Source organism: Melospiza melodia, chromosome Z (genome assembly GCF_035770615.1).
Source record: "Melospiza melodia melodia isolate bMelMel2 chromosome Z, bMelMel2.pri, whole genome shotgun sequence".
Classification (NCBI taxonomy): domain Eukaryota; kingdom Metazoa; phylum Chordata; class Aves; order Passeriformes; family Passerellidae; genus Melospiza; species Melospiza melodia.
Window position 1 is genome coordinate 65,898,295 of NC_086226.1, and position 16,608 is coordinate 65,914,902.

Genomic DNA, 16,608 nt, shown 5'->3' on the forward strand with positions numbered 1-16,608 from the left:
CTGGTATTCTCTGTCATAATGTGTCTTTGAACATGTATATAGGCTTGATCTGGTCTACCCAAACATCATGATGAAAAGATATTTCCAGAATTAATTTAGAGACCATGCATACGAACCTTACTATACATGACTTGAACTAAATTCAGGGAATGTAGGAAATCCAGAGATGTTTTTCTTCTGATGACAGGACCCACAATCACATCTACCGAAACATATGTGTGTGTGCGTGTGTGTGAATGTGTGTGTGTAAATGTGTGTGTGTGTGTGAGTGTGTGTGTGCGTGTGTGTGAATGTGTGTGTGTAAATGTGTGTGTGTGTGTGTGAGTGTGTGTGTGTGAATGTGTGTGAGTGTGTGTGCGTGTGTGTGAATGTGTGTGTGTAAATATGTGTGTGTGTGAGTGTGTGTGTGTGTGTGTGAGTGTGTGTGTGAATGTGTGAGTGTGTGTGTGTGAATGTGTGTGTGTGTGTGTGAGTGTGTGTGAGTGTGTGTGAATGTGTGTGTGTGAATGTGTGTGTGTGAGTGTGGGTGTGTGTGTGTGAATGTGTGTGAGTGAGTGTGTGTGTGTGTGAGTGTGAATGTGTGTGTGAGTGTGTGTGTGTGTCTATGTGAAAGAGACAAACTAGGAGCGGACATTGTCTTTCAGATAGAGAAGAGGGCTGTTGCATGACATATCTATTTTCAGCTCTCCCATAATTGCTGTCTGTCTTTAGTTATTCTCAGACCTACATTTTGTCTGACAGTTCCTCTTCAGAAATTTGAGCCTAAAATGACAAAGGAATGTATTTCTAGGAGGTGTGAAGAGTTCATCTTGGCCAGAGTAGCCAGGGGATGTCAGAACAAGAGCTTTTCACTTCATTTAGAGGTGACCATGACAAAGGACATTTACAGGACCATCCAGGAGAATAAGTTTTGCTCTTAGGTGGAGAGAATGTGCTCCAGTGGAGTCCTTACTGCAAGAAGGCAACTTCATATTTCTCATGTACTACAAAGATAATTTAGAGCCCTTCCACCTTGTAAGTTGGCTCGTCTCAGTTTGGGGTAAATCTCAAACAAAAGACAAAGCAGAAAGACGGGAGTAATTTGTCAGCCTCTGTCATTTTCTCAAAGGTATTATAACTTACTGGGGAATTATATAAGGAGAAAAAGTAAAGTTTGTTACACATCAGAAATAGATAGGCACTGAATGACTATTGGGATGCTAGTAGGTATTTATGGCTCCTCATAGTCAATTTAATGTGAAAAGGTCTAAAGGAGGTGAAATTCCAGCTACATCTTCTGACAATCAGATGAAACACAGGTTCAAAATACTTTATTTTCTATTAGGCCAAGCAGTCACTTGAATTTGTGTCCAGTGCAAAGGGTCTCAGGAAATAGCAAAGAACATCACTTCTCAGTAATTCATTATTCTCATCTGTTCAGATATATCTAAAACCCTTCTCAAAATGGCTTACCTCCCCTTAGCAGACACATTCAGCCAGAAGAGCCTACAAACCTTGCATAGATATGATTTCAAAAAACTTGAAGTTGCGGAGGAATTCTTATTGGTACTTTCTTCATGGAATCCTGAAAAAATTTTTGTGTAATTTTAGACTAACATTTTTGCAGAGACGTCAGGAGCTGGCACAATCTCTTCAGTCTGGTTTAGACCGGTGCCAATCATTCTACATCTGTGACAATCACTCCACATTGACTCAGATGCTTTATCCACTACCCCACTCTGGGGATAAATCACCCTCTAGGCTAGGATGCAAGAAGGAATACTTGGAAAGCAGACAATCTTCCAGAACACACTGATGGTATTTTCAGCTTCATTAATGTTCAGTTTAACACAACGACTCCCACAATGTCCCCTTCAGCTTCCTTCGTGTTTACAAGTATTTGACTTCGGCTCTCATTTATTTTGTTTTGAAGCAAACATTGTGTATGCAGGGTTAGCTGTTTCTCTGCACTGTCAGCTGATGGCCAGACACATTGAGACTCTTTCTAAAACTCTAAATCTGCTTGTCCTGCTTGTGATGTAAAGCCAGAAACATCACTGACACAATCAGCAGGTAGATGTGCCAATACATCATAAATACTGTGCAAGCTCTGCTGCTGTCAGATGTGGTATTGTGCATAATCTCAGCACTCTGACACACTTTGACTGAAAAAAGCCCATCTTCTCAGACAAACTATAAGGTTTTTATAAAGACAATAAAAGTGCCTGAAAATTTTGATAAGAATTCCCCTTTTGGTGTGTCATTAAAGCAGAGGCACCTTGCCTTTCATGTAGTTCTCAGTCAGGAACGTCATTACATTCAGCAGTCTGTTAAATGCTGTATTAATATTTTCTGATATGCTGAAGTCCTGGGTTTTGGGCTTCTAGTGAACAGAGGGTTGATAATATAGACATGTTTTAGTTATTGCTGAGAAGGGATTATACAGAGCCAAAGTCTTTTCTGCTTCCCAGATTGACAAGCTAGTGAGGATTGTGGGATGCATGGGAAGCTGGGAGCAGACACAGCTAGGACAGGTGACCCCCAACTATCCAAAGGGATATTCCAGAGTGTATGACATTGGCTTGGGGAGAAGAGAGAAGAACTGGGGGATGTTTGGAGTTAAGGAACTTGCCATTACAACTAACTATTATACATGATGGAACACAGTTTTCCTGGAGATGGCTGAACGCTTACCAGTCTATGGGAAGTGGTAAATGAATTTCTTATTTTATTATTTTTACATTTACCTTTTTTATTATTATTTTTCTTATGTGTCCAGCTTTTGGTGTCCCTAATAAACTGTCTTTGGCTCAAGTTAAAAATTTTCTCATTTTACTCTTCTGATTCTCTCCTTGGTCCTGCTGGTGGGGAGAGGGTGTGTGGGCTTCGGTCGCTGGATGAAGTGAAACCACGACACATTTCCTTTTCCATCACAGCCCCACGGAGACTTCTGACTACCTAACAAGTGAAAGGATACGCCTGCCTTGCAGAGAAGGCTTTGGCATTCGTGGTTGGTTCAGGGAATACCAGAGGCTACACTGTCACATGGAAGACTCCAATGCCAGGATTATGGGTCCTGCAGCTCCATCCCTCACTCCCAGCTTGTTTTGTATTCATCCCACCTATGGTGATATGACACAAAGAGAGTTTTACCCAAGAAACAACAGATGTTGCAAGAAAGCAGAAATCTGGGGGAGCCTTGAACTTGCTGTCAGAACAAGGAATTCCTAGTACAAATGGAAATTAATTCACTGAAAGGCAATATTTGTGGTTTTGTTGTACATCCCATCTCTATTCCTTTGTCTGGGAATATCCCAAAAGTGTATTCTGCCCAGAACAGAAGCTATTTTTCGGTGAGAAAAGGTGAAAATCCTGGATATATATGCTGAGTACTTATACAATTATTTTTAATGCAGCATTGATTGGGAAGTAGGTAGGTGATCTGCAACATTAAGACATAGTTAAAAATTAAGAATTTTAGGGGACATCCATTTCTTAGTTAAAGTACTTGTTATGTTTCAAGTTTACTGAGAATTTATTTGGTAGAAACTGTATAGGCAACTGGTCTATAAGTCATTTTAAGAGAAACGGGGAAATCCTCAGTTCATTTTTATCCTCTAATTTCACTGATTTATTAATAATTAATAATCTCCAGAATTTTTATCACAACCTTCAATCAAAGAATTCAAAATTGAGCTGCAAACACTAATTGAGTTTCAGGGTATCCATAAAACAGAACCTAGAGTAATCAAACTTTAAATTCTGTACTTGTATAAACATTGTATGTGAACTGACAGGACAAGGAAAAGCTTGTGTCACTTCCCTGTTTTTTCTTTTGTGACGAAAAGTGGAAATTTAGCCATGACAAGGCATCATATATTTTATTATTAGACAAAACAATATGACACAGGTGAATAATAGTTGTGCTAATATTGTATCTAATTGTTGTGTTACTGGGATAGCTTAGTTTCCAAGACTACAGTGGCTGTTATTCAGGAATTTAATGCCAGAATCCTTTTTAAATAATCATGTGATAGCCTGTCAAACATCTGTCTGCAGATACCTTTTATTATCTCTACAAGTGCAGCCTCTAACTCAAAAGAGAGCAGCTGTCAATAAGAAACTTAGGAGCATGAAACATGGAGAACATGAAAAAGCAATCCCTAGAATGAAAGAGGTGCAAAAAGCCCAGGAGAGAGCCCTTCAGGGAAAGAGTACCTTACTGACACAATAAGAAAGTTACTGAGGGGGAAGTTTTGAGAGCAAAAGATAATGGCAGAGATGGCTAGGAGAAGAAAAGAGGTTATAAAATGAATGTTTGAGGTCTTATCTGTAAGTATTCAGGAAAACAGTTTCTGCTCAAAACAGAGCAGAATTTTTACTGTGAAAAATCTTGAGAAAAGAAAATTGAGTTTTGATTCTCCATTGATAGAATATGAGCTTCTTTACATATATGATGCATGCATCTTATTTGCTTCAATTTTCTGATTAGGCACTTCAATTTGCAATAAAAGTTTCCAGTGTGCCAGTGTCCCATCTTTTTGTGGTAACAATGCTATTTTATATTTGAATGTACTGGTGTGTCAAGTACATTCAGATTTACTTATCTTTAAATTTTTCAAAGTCTTTTTCTTTTCTTTTCTTTTCTTTTCTTTTCTTTTCTTTTCTTTTCTTTTCTTTTCTTTTCTTTTCTTTTCTTTTCTTTTCTTTTCTTTTCTTTTCTTTTCTTTTCTTTTCCTTTTCTTTTTTATTTTTATTTTCTTGTTTTCTTGATTTCTTCAGGAGAAATCTCTAATAAATTTCCTGTAAGCTTTTGGCCACCTTTTTTGATCTAATCTTGAGGTACCAAGAGAACAAGTTACAGTGACATGAGGTAGTCTCAAAGATATGGATGGGGTTCACTCATCACTTTAAGTATTTGAAGTGCATTCACTCTTTTATAATTATCTTTCTTTTTCAACTAATGCCTTGTCAAAATGACATCTCAAAATAAATCCTTTTTGACTAGCATAGGTGAAATAAGTGACTGCTTTTCAAATAATTTGATAATAATAAAATTTGAAAATATGTTTTTCTTTCCTTGAAAAACATGAATGGCAAATGCTTTCCTTCCAAGAAGTGTTAAAACAGACATGCTTTGATGAAACAAACTTTATTACAGTAGCGCTTTGAAAGGCAGAAATGGAATGAAAAGCATAAAATAATACCCTGAGCATGAAACCTGGAGCCATTAAGTACATAAAACAAGAAAGAAATTGTGTTAATCATAGTTAACACTAATTTTATAAAACACTAACAAGATCATTTTATTTTAGCAATTTGTTATAGTCATGAAGCATAGAGTTTTAGGAGTATGCTTTCTGTGTTTTGGTGGCAGATTTTAGCGCCACTTTTAAAGAAACTTAACTAATTGTTCATGCATCTGTTTGAAATGTAGTCCTCCTTATGAAGTACCGTGCAGCCACAGGTGAAGCTGTAGCTGAGAAGCAGATTTCTTTGTGCTCCCTCTTTAGAAGCACCCATGTAGGGACATCAGCCGTGAATCAAGTAGTTCAAATGTTTCACTTCTCTCATTTGCTGAGAGCTCTAAATGCCATTGTTGAAACAAGGAGAGAAGATAAAAGCCAGAAGGATGTCTTTGTACCACATCTGTAAGTAATACTCATTCACATTATACATATACATTATATAAAATTTGTTATGTGTACAGAAAATATTCATTCCCAAGTCCATCGTGATATATGACAGAAGTAGGAACAAACCCAATATATATGTTTCCTGAGAAGAAGTTCAGATCATCAGGACATTTTGACTACTTCAATAAAAAAGCTGACCAAACCAGTCTTAGTTTGGAAAAGTAATATTTTACCAGTCTATGTGTTTGGATGTGAAGGTTTTAAAATAACTTATGCATTAGTTTAAATATGCAGACAACTAACACAATTTTTTTGGTTCTCATAAATACACCTGGCACGCAAGAAACCAGTACTACTAAGCCTTTCCTATATAGACACAAAGAAATGTGAATAGGAGAGGCAATATATAAGAGGACAAGTTATTCTGAAAGCTGGCATGCTTTTGATTTTTATAGCCACATGAAAATGAATCTGACATGGTTTATTGCAAAACAGTGATGGAACTGCATTTGAGGGAGCAGGAAAATCTTTCACTTGCTGTCATGCTGTTACAGCTGAGTACTACTAGAAAAATGAGTGTAAAATGGAAGTTAAAGTCACCTTTCCCAAATCTATTAGTATAAAGAGGTGTAAGTTGGTATTCTGCAATGACGAAGAAGAAGATTCATTATTGCCATCTTTTCTTGCATCTAACTCCTCAAGTAAATTACATTGTAATGACAATAGTATATTTCCAAGGTAATTTTACCAACACAGAACTGAAAATTCAGAAAAATTTGCACCAAATGTGGTTTACAATGTGCAAATTTTCCAAGTCCTATGTCCATTAAAACTACCTTGTACATGCTTGCAAATGCTTTATAAATTTCTTTTAGAATTTTTTTTAATATACTTAACAGGAGTTCTGGCTCTGTGGTAACACTGGAATCAACCTAGTCTTGTGCCTTATGACTAGTTCATTATGAGTTTGTTTAAAGAATAATTTAGGATAGGCAAACTGTAGCCCTTTCTCTCTGTAACCCCTAGGATAGTGTCATTGTGGATTTAGGTGCTGTACACTAAACATTGAAGCTTCACTACAGTGCAAAGAATGGGTGGAAGAGATGCAGATTCAGCATACTGTCAAAAGATACTGTACACCAAACAAAGATGTGGTAGAGACATATATGTGGACTCTGATTGTGTTATATCACACAATATGGGCTTTGCAGGTAAGAGGTCTTGGCTACTTCTGATTTATACTTTGTGTAAAAGCAATTAGATGAAAAAAAACTGCTCTAAATGCAATAGTGATTTCCTGTATGCAAATAAATAGGCAACAACAAAAACAACAAAAAGACAAAATAGGAAATAGTTTCTCTATGTGACAGCCCTGAAAGTGTAGAGAAAATTAAAGCAATAAATTAAAGTCTTAATAAAAATTTCACATTTTATTAATTTTTCAAGGGTTGTCTAGATCCTTAACGACAGCAGTAATGAAAACAAGTCTAGCTCTGGATAAAGAGTGATGGATTTTATATACAGATTTTATATGTATGAGCTAAACCATTAATTGCCTCAAGTACTGTAGTTGGGAACATTTAGTTTTTCAACTGGTAAGAAAGGAGTACCCAAGAAAAGAAGTTTCTTTCAAAATCACTGTGTAGTGTTTTTGTTTTACCTGTTTCATTACAAACTCTAATTTTGTATGAGTTCAAATAGATTTTTTGCAGTTGCAACTCATAAGTGTTTCCCACAGTGTCAAAAGCTTACTGAGATGTGTTTACTCCTGGCTGCTTTCCTGCTTCTTTGTCAGAATTCATTTCAGTGCTCTGATACATCTGTTTGAGGTACCAAGATGTGCTTTTTTAGGTGCATGGAATAGTCAGCTTCAAGAGTAGATCTTCCTGGTGATAGAAATAGTACAGTGGAGTTTGTGGCTGAAGTACCTTATAGTTTTCAAAGTAAGGTGTTAAAAGGAAGGCTCCAGTTAAGCTCTTCTCCCCACTTCAAATGGCAAGAAAATAGCAGAAAAAAAGGTGTTGGAGCATGAAAGAGTCATGCAAATGTAATTGACTGTATTGGTCTGCAGGTCAGCTTTGATTAATAGGAACCTCCACACTAAAATGCATGAATCTGTTTATTCTGTGTTAAAGAATGAAATCCTCCACTAGGAAACTTACCACTCTTGGATGAAGAATATTAAACACCCTAGAGTGTTGGCTTTCCTATGCTCTGTATTGGACTCTTATATGTATTGGACATAATGGTGGAGAAACACTGATTGTAAGAAATGAAAAAAAAATGGCAGTCAAGGGTAAGTTTCAGTTGGTTCTGGTTGTTGTTATCACTCATACATCCATAGGTGACAAAAGTAATTGAGAATTTAGTTTTCAACTGAAACAAGAGAAGACAGTGAAAAATACACTTTTAGGTATATGGCAATACTCTAAACTCTGTACCTCATCACATTTAATTTTGTCATGAAAATATATTCAGAAGAAGAGGCCTTGTTTTTTTTGAAAGAAAGGTTTTCATAAAAGTTTAGTCAAATACATCTTTTAGTTAGTTATATTGTTCCTGTCTTCCTGATGTGATTTACATTATGAAGACAAGGATTTTCTTCTGAAAGGCACTAGTCCTGGAATTAAATAAGTTATCATGTAGCTTCATGTTGTGTTCAGACCTCAAATCATAAAACACAGAGGATAGGAGTCTTTACGATGTAGCACAAAATGAAAGACAATAGATAAATCTTTTCTCTGGTACTCTTGGAGATTCTCTCACTGCATCAGGGTCTGCACCGTATAACTATTTATATGGTTACTTTATAAGTGGTTAATTTCTAAACACATAGCTGTGAAACTATCATGGAAAGATACTTTGATTTACATTGGGGAAAATATGTTTTAATCTCTTTTTAATTTCTTTCTTAAGCTGCTACAGTAGACACATCTTTGTGTGAACATTCATGGCTGAGGTCCAGTTTTCCTATCTCAGGAGTACAAAGGATGTGAAGATTGTACACAAGATAAAAGTGAACAACTATCACAGACATTCTCACCCATATTCAAGCTTAACTTGCTCTGTCACTCAATACACATGAGGAAAAGTAGGGATTATTATAGTAGACCTTTTAATTTATATGTTCTTTTTCAAATATTAATAAATTGCAGATCTTTCAGATGAAAGTACAGGAGCTCAGTGATGAATAGATAAAAATTCATTTGCTCACTAGGAAATTCATTTGCTCACCCTTTCAAGAATTAGAATTTAAGCTTGGGAAAAAAAATTTAAATTTCATGTTCCTTGCTAAAATTTGAAAATCTGGCTGAAATTTCAGATTTCATATTTTTAAAAATCTCAGCAGTTTTTTATTGTTTTCAGTATAAAAAACTTCCATGCCTTAGACTGCAATCTTGTCTTGCTAGCAAAAAGTTGTATTAGTTTGAAGGGACCTCAGATACCTTGGATATGGGTACACAGTGTTTCAAGTACTTATCTGTGGAAAAGTAGCTATAAGATTTTTCACATCTTTCTAATAGGCAAGAATAGTCTTGGATTGACTGTGAAGCAGCTTCAGTTATGTTGTATACTTGAAATCTGTCAAAATCTCTTGCTTAGCTTAATAAAAACTAATTACTCCCTAATACCACCAGAGCAGCAGAGATGTTTTCTACTAAAAATATTAAGTAATTGTTATAATTTGTTTCACCAGAACTGAGGTATTGGCAGAAAACACAATCAGCTCTGTATGAGAAGATTCATAAAAGACTGGCATAGCATCACACACATGAAAAGAAATTTGCCATCAGAAAGTTGTGGGTCTAATTTCAAAACTGGCAGCTTGTGTTGAACAGATTTTATCATATTAAGTGTTAGATAAACACTTTGAAAAAGAGCCATAAAAGAACTGCTAATTTTTTCTTCAAACTTTTGTAAATCTCCATGCAGCAATCTTCATAGAGCTAGTTGTTTTACAAACACTTCCATGTGAACTTTCCTCTTTAATATATTCATAGAGTTTTCACCATGACTAAATATTAGTTCTTTCGTATCATTTTGTCACTGTACTTCACCTGACTTGTCACACTCACTCTATATGCACTTGTGAGGGTGATGAAAGATGGTTGGGTCTTTCTGTTTGTGTCTGGTCCCTCTTCCCACTCCCACAGTGTCTGATGGGCAATGTGGCTTGTGCTAGGGCAGAAACACCAGGCTGGTATTGCAGGAGGAACCGTCCAGATGCTCACACAATTACTGCATTCTGGAGATAGAGAAGCTGAGGAGATTTCAATTGACTTTGGTGCAAATAAATCTACAAAGGGATATAAAAGGCTGCTGGAAATTGAGTGAACCATGAAAATCCATGTCTCAGAGGATGTAGATGCTTTCTGAGTGAATCTCCACGCTGATGAGGACACCTGCAGTGTATGTCCATCTAAATACAGAACTTTGGTCACTTTTGCATAGGTGAGTAAAAAGTGTTAAGTCCCACTAAAATACGGAGATAAAATGCTAAAGTAGCTCCATGGGTGCTTTTTTTCTTCCTTTGTAATTGTGAAATCTGCAGGGCCAAATAATGCAAACTTGTATACTTCCAGATGAACCTGCTTGTATTATAATCCTTTAGATAAAGATTGTTGAAGAAATCTTAGACTAAGTGAACCCAGGCACAGTTAGGCTTCTCAGAAGTTTAGAGAACAAGGGGGTCTTACTGAACTTTGTGACTCAACAGAGGAGATTATGACCTGATGGTACTATAACACATTGTAACAATAGACATAATAGTTAGATACCGAATTGACAAAATTTAGATTCTGTTTTAGCAATAAATCAAATTATAATCATCCACATAGTCACTGTGTCTGTCTTTCTGCGTCTGTCTGTACCTTACCTATAGGTAGGGTTCAGGATGACAGTTCCTTATGCTTCAATATTCAGTGAGGCCAACAAATACTTAAAGAGCTAGAGAAATATAAAAACTTTTCTGCAAATTATTCAAGAGCTTTCTAAAGTATTTAGGCTAGGAAGAGAGGAATGACAGAATAATTTCCAAGAACAAAATGAAAATGAGCCAAGATATGTTATTTTGTTTTAGGTAAAAAAGTAAAATTACTTATTTTGTAGCTGCTTTCATTTCCAGGTTAAACAGCTGCATAAAATGAACTAGCACTGAAAGCTGCATTCTTGTCTTTTAGCAGGAAAAAAGTCAGTGAGTTTTCAGGGTTTTCTAAATGAGTTTAGGCATGTTATTCATGGGTGTCTGAATTGATTTCCAACTCAATTCAAATATTATCTCTGTTTCCAGAATTGTCTCACACGATGAGTGAGAAATCATAATCCTATATTAGTCCAAATGAAGTGGAAAAATATGGATGTATGAAAAAAAATAGAGTAGGGTTATTTTTTAGAAAAATACCTTGTAAGGAGTAAATGTGTGGGCAATATAAGTTATAAGTCTCAGATATGTTTCACATACAGATTTATGTTAGTACTAGATGGCATATACCAATGGGCTACACTCTTTGCAAAGAGTGGAGGCAGAGGACCACTTCCATGTCAGTTTCTCTAGTTTTTATTTTTTCAATAAAAATTTTAAAATTTGGTCTTGCTACTCATATCCTCCAAATTAAAGATAGGATTTACAATCTAAAGGAAAAAGAAAAGAGGAAAAAATGTTAAATAATACATAGTATAAGTCTAAATGAACTCATAAACCTTTAGATAAAAATGTGTGTAAGGATAGTTAGCTCATGAGAGCTAACAGGTCTTTGTCTTATATAGCTGACACTATTAATCTCAGCTGGAGAACTTCTCCAGAAATTATATTCAGAACACTAAACTACACTCCTCGGACTATTAAGAGAAGGAGCTTTTAACTGTTTCTTCAGCATACATTTTAAAAGACATATTTGGTACATACAAGCATAGATATTTTACTAGGTCACATCAAAAGCAAACTAAATTAAGAATCTCTGGGTTTCAAACAACATTTAGCTCTGCCCATATCTCTGCAGAAGAGAACACATCTGTGGTGTACTGCCCTTGACCATGTCTTGACTGGATGCCAGGTACACACCAAACCCATTCTTATCAGCTTTCCTACTGTAGGCGCCAAACAGCTTGTTCAATGAGACTTTTAACAGGGCTTATGGAAGTTCACATAAATTCTGAGTTAGATGCAAAGGAAAAATATCAAGAAGATATTCTGAAGAGGTCAAAATGACAAAAATAACTTTATTGGCTGCTTTAGAAAATCAGAATTCTGGCAAAAGTTTATTTCCACATTCAATCAACAAAAAAACACTTGTCAGGGCATTAAATTGGCCCATTTAACTTAGCAAACTATAAGACCATTCAAATTTAAGTGAAAAATTACAAGAGGGAATTAAAAGAAGAAGAAAGAAAAAGAAAGACAGACAGAAAAGATGTGGAAAAGCACACCTACAGCTACTAACTCCAGCAGTGTGCAGATAGAGATTCCAAGAGGACATAGGTTGAAGACATCTAATTGCAGTGTGTTTGACCTTAAATAACGCTTGGCTTTTCGGGCCCTTCCTTCAGGTAGGATTTCTGGTCATTTGGTCACTTAGGATCTGGACTGGGGTTCCAGGGGTGGGGTGTGGAGAATTGCCTCTGGTGTGCCAGGGATTGGCAGCTGCTGTGAGAATACTGGCTCTAAGGAGGGGGGATGCACCAGAGCACAGCCCCACACACATGCATACCAAAACATCTCAAAACATCTTTGCAATCTCTCACAGCTCCTTAGCTGGGCAGGGGAGATAAAAGATACGGAAAGATGAATTAAGATGAGAACCGAGAAAGATCACTCATCAATTACTGCCATGGGCAAGAAAGACTTGACTCAGGAGAAATTACTTTAGTTTTTTATCAATCAAATCAGAACAGGATAAAGAGAAATAAATCCAAATCTTAAAAGTCTCTTCTCCCCACACCTTAATTTTTCTCAGAATCAAATTCACAATTTTCTGTTCTTCCTTCCCTGTGGTAGCGCAGGGAGATGAGAAATGGGAACTGCATCAGTTCATCCCAAATTGTCTCTACCACTCCTTCCTCCACCAGGCAGGGACTCCTCACACACTTCACTTCCAGCATGGGGTCCTCCCCAGGGGACGCAAATCTTCATTAACTTCTTCATCATGGGTACCCATGGGCTCACAAGTCCTGCCAGCAAATCTGTTCCACCACAAACTCCTCTCTCGACGGTGCTACAGGTCCTCCAGCATGTGATTCCCACATAGTCACAGCCTCCTGCCAGATGCATCCACCTGCGGCAGCATGGGGACATCTACAGCCTGCAGGTGGGTCTCTACTCCACCATAGACCTCCGTGGGCTGCAGTCCACACCCTGTCTCATCATGATCTGCACCACAGGCTGCATGGGAATCTTGGTTTCAGTGCCTGAAGCACCTCTTCCTCCTCTTTCTCTGCTGGTCTTTGTGTCTGCAGAACTGCTGCTCTCACATGCTCTCAGTCCTCTTTTTCCTGGTTAAAATACGCATTTGACAGTAATCGTTCCCTTAAACTTGTTATTCCAGAGGTGCTACCACCAGTCTGATGGACTCAGTTTTGGCCAGGGGTAAGTCTGACTTGGAGCCACATGGCACTGAATATTTTGGACATGGATGAAGCTTCTCACAGAAACCACCCCTGTTGTTGCAGTGTACCAATACCCTGTAGCCTCCCCATTGCCAAAATCCTTCAATGCAAATTCAATACACTATAATTTCTCCAGAAGTGAAGTATTCAGATTCAGACTACAACAGAAAAGCTTTCTTTTGTTAGAAACCAGCTTTTCCCTTCACATTTGCCCAAAGTAGTCTCCAGTTCTCTGAAGGAGGCTTTTGCATGATTAGTGGAAAAAGATGATGCAACTTATTTTAAGTGAGCCTTTAAGGCAAAAGAGGATAGTAGGGATCAAACCAAACCACAAACTCATGGCAGCTAGATATTTGCTTATTTACATACCTATAACTTCTTAAGCAAACAGGTTGGCACTTCATTATTGTATTATAGGACTGGAAAGAAACTGAATATTTAGTTGAGTAATCTAGCCCAGCTCCAGGAACATTTCACATTACCACCAGAGACTCATTCTTCATGCAAAAGGTGTGCAATGCTGAAGAAGAAATAAAGTTAACAAATGCAGTTAGTATTTGTTCTTGCTCAGAAGACGCCCCCTAAGGCAAAATGCCAGTCCTTTTATACTTTACAGGGATTTTGCTATTGATTTCAATGAGTCCCATGTTTACATGTAATTTAGCCAGCTTTATTATATAAATTTCCCGGAAGGCACCATTGACATTTTTGAGAGTTCTGTGCATTAATTTAATTTATATATCTATGACAATTGTTTACAAAAAAAAAAAAAAATATAGAGAAAACCTAGTCAACAAATCTAGTCTACTTTGTCTTCTAAATGCAGTCTTCTGTTACATTAAAATTTTGGTTAAATTACTAGGACAGTGTATTGCATTTGACAATAGTAGGACTTTTCATGCTCTCAAAACAGTGACTGTTTAAACACTGAATTTATGTACTTAAAAGGAAACTTGATGGTAGGTGTTAATTTTTTTCCCCTTAAAATTACTTACATGAAGTAAACAGCTGCAAACTGTTAGTACTTGCTGATGACCTTCTTGCACTTCCATAGGTTTTCAAAATTTACTTTTTTTTTTTTTTTGATGCCTCCCTCTCTACAATCTTCTTTTGGGGAATTGTAGAGACATAAGGTCCTGAGACTCCTTTTACTTCAGGCTAAACAACTCCAGTTCCCTCAGAGGTCATAGTCTCCAGACCCTTCACCTGCCTTGTTGCTCTTCTCTGGACCTTCTCTGGCACCTCGATGTGTTCCTTATAATAAGTGATCCAAAACTCAGCACTGAACTAGGTTCTGCCTCACCTGTGCCAAGCACAGAGGAGCAATCACAACCTGCTCCTACCGGCCACACTATTGCTGGTACAAGCCAGGATGCCCTGGGTCTGCTTGTCCACCTGGGCACCCTGCCAGCTCATGTTCAGCGGCTGTCAACCAACACTCCCAGGTCTTTTCTTGACGGACAGCTTTCCAGTCACTCATCCCCAGCCTGCAATGCTGTGGGGGACTGTTGTCACCCAGCTGCAAGAAACTCACTTCATCCTGTTGAACCTCATGGAATGGGCCTCTATCCATCAATGTAGCCTGTCCAGACCCTTTTAAAGAACCTTCCTAACCCCTAACAGATCAGCATTCCCACCAAAATTGGTGTCATCTGCAAACTAACAAATCTCTTTGTCCAGATCATTGATAAAGCATTAAACAGGACGGGGGAGCATTACTTGTGACCAGCCACCAGCGGGGCCTGGCCATCCGGCCAGTCTTCTACCCAGTCAACACAACACCCTTCCAAGCTGTGACAAATTTCTCTAGCAGAATGCTGTGGGAAATGATATCAAAGGCTTTACTAATGACAAATGCACAGCCTTTCCCACATCCATTTAGCGGGTCACCTTGTCATAAAAAGAGATCAGGTTGGACAGGCAGATCCTGCCTTTTCTAAACCTGTGTTGGCAGAGCCCAATGCTCTAGTTGTCCAGCATGTGATTACAGTCAAGATTATCTGTTCCATAGCCTTTGGCAGTGCTGAGGTTAGGCTGATGGGTCTGTAGTTCCCTGGATACTCCTTCCAACACTTTTTATGGGTGAGCATCACATTGGCCAACCCACAATTATCTGGGCCCTCCTCAACTATCCAGGATGGCTCATAAATCTTGCAAAGTGGCTTGATGAGCTTTTCTGACAGGTGCCTCAATATCGTTGGGTGAATCCCACACAGCCCTGTAGACCTGGGCCTGTCCAAGTGGTGTAGCAGAGTGTTAAATAATCCCCTTGTGGTTTTGATACAGGCCATCTGTTGACAGCCTCAGCAACACTTCCAAGCTAGATGAAATATCATCCTCAATTATTTTTGAGCTACACATGTAGATCATCATAGCACTTGTGCAAGGGCCTCTTGGAAGGCAGAATAGTCACAGAGGAGATGCACCTGCTCCAACAGGTGGAAACATTTTGCAATTGACTCCTATCCCTTAAGTCAGTCCTTGTCCCAGGAAAGCAATGGCGCAGTTCCAGAAGTCTTTTTACTGAACTCCCATAATCTGCATGTTGATTTATAATCATACAATATCCTTGTGGATATTGGAAGGTACCCATGATGATCATTTGTAGGGGAACACAATATGGGCAATGTAGAATGTAATCTTATTCCCTAGTGAGTTGCAGCTGGACCCTATTACTAAAGATTAGGAGCAGGCCGGATGATAACAGGCAACACCTGTAGCCAATAAGAACTAGTGGCATAAAAGAGTGGATTGGTGGGCAGAGAAGTCAGATGGTTGCTGCAAGCACCTAAAACAGTCAGTGCTTAGAGGAGGTGCCTACAAGAAACTTTGAGGAGGTATGTAACTCTGAAGCTATGGAATCCTTGCACCATAATGATAAGAGAATTGTAGTAATATATAAGACAACAATCATTGAATTGACTCCACACTGGGCAATCTAAAATTAAATTGTATACCTAAGAGCATTGCTTATTTGCATCTTGAATACCCACAGAATTGGGGTGATAGTAGTTTCTTTGGGGCAGCTTGTTCCACTGCTGAATCATCCTCTTCAGAAAGAGCTTAGTAGTTGCCTTAAGCCATTTCTTCATGTCCTATCACTGATGTGAAAGATAAATGATCAGCACATCTCCACAAAATTGTGTTAATCAACATTGAGGTTAGTTTATATTTTGCATTAAATTATTGAAAATGCAGAGTCAATAGGAAGTTCCTTGAAGTTATCTATGAAATAATTGTAAATCCAGAAAAAAAAACTAGCAAACAGGGAGAAGTGTTTCTGAAAATTTGCACCACTGTAGCTGAATGTAGAAAAAGTAGAGATGGGAATTTAAAATTGAAGGGAAGAACAAGTATCATCATCTACCTCGCAAAGACATGAATCAACAAA